Source organism: Mus pahari, chromosome 11, assembly GCF_900095145.1.
Source record: "Mus pahari chromosome 11, PAHARI_EIJ_v1.1, whole genome shotgun sequence".
Taxonomy (NCBI): domain Eukaryota; kingdom Metazoa; phylum Chordata; class Mammalia; order Rodentia; family Muridae; genus Mus; species Mus pahari.
In genome coordinates this window covers 6,545,363-6,545,904 of record NC_034600.1, presented here as the reverse complement: position 1 = coordinate 6,545,904, position 542 = coordinate 6,545,363, and positions in this window count along the sequence as shown.

Sequence of the window (542 nt, the reverse complement as noted above, 5' to 3'; positions counted from 1 at the left end):
ACTGAACCATTGTTGGGATTTGGACTGCAGACTGTAAGTCATCAATAAATTCCTTTACTATATAGAGACTATCTGCAAGTTCTGTGACTCTAGAGAACCTTGACTAATACAGGCAGAAACTTAGGACATTGTCTCCATGACTGATAGTCACAGAATTATTGAGTTGGGGGCTCTGTGGTTTCAGGCACATGATTCTGGGAATGTGGAGTGCCAGAGTTTTCTACTGGGTTACCGGAACAAGCCCCATTCAATCAAAATTGGCTGCCTATCACAGTCCCACAGGTTCTCATTTCTCCCAACCCTCCTTGAGGATGATTTTAACTCAGATCAAATAATTTTAAATACCAGCAGTTACAGAGGGCTACAGACAGAACACAGGGTGAGTGCTTTAGAATATCATGAGCCTAGGGGATTCTCTGAGGCAGCCCTGTTTTTGTACCTCACCATAGTTATGGATCATCTGCTGGATGCAGATGCAACTCAATCTTTCAAATAATACTGAAGATGAACTAGAAGGCCAATAATAACTGAATCAGCCTTAG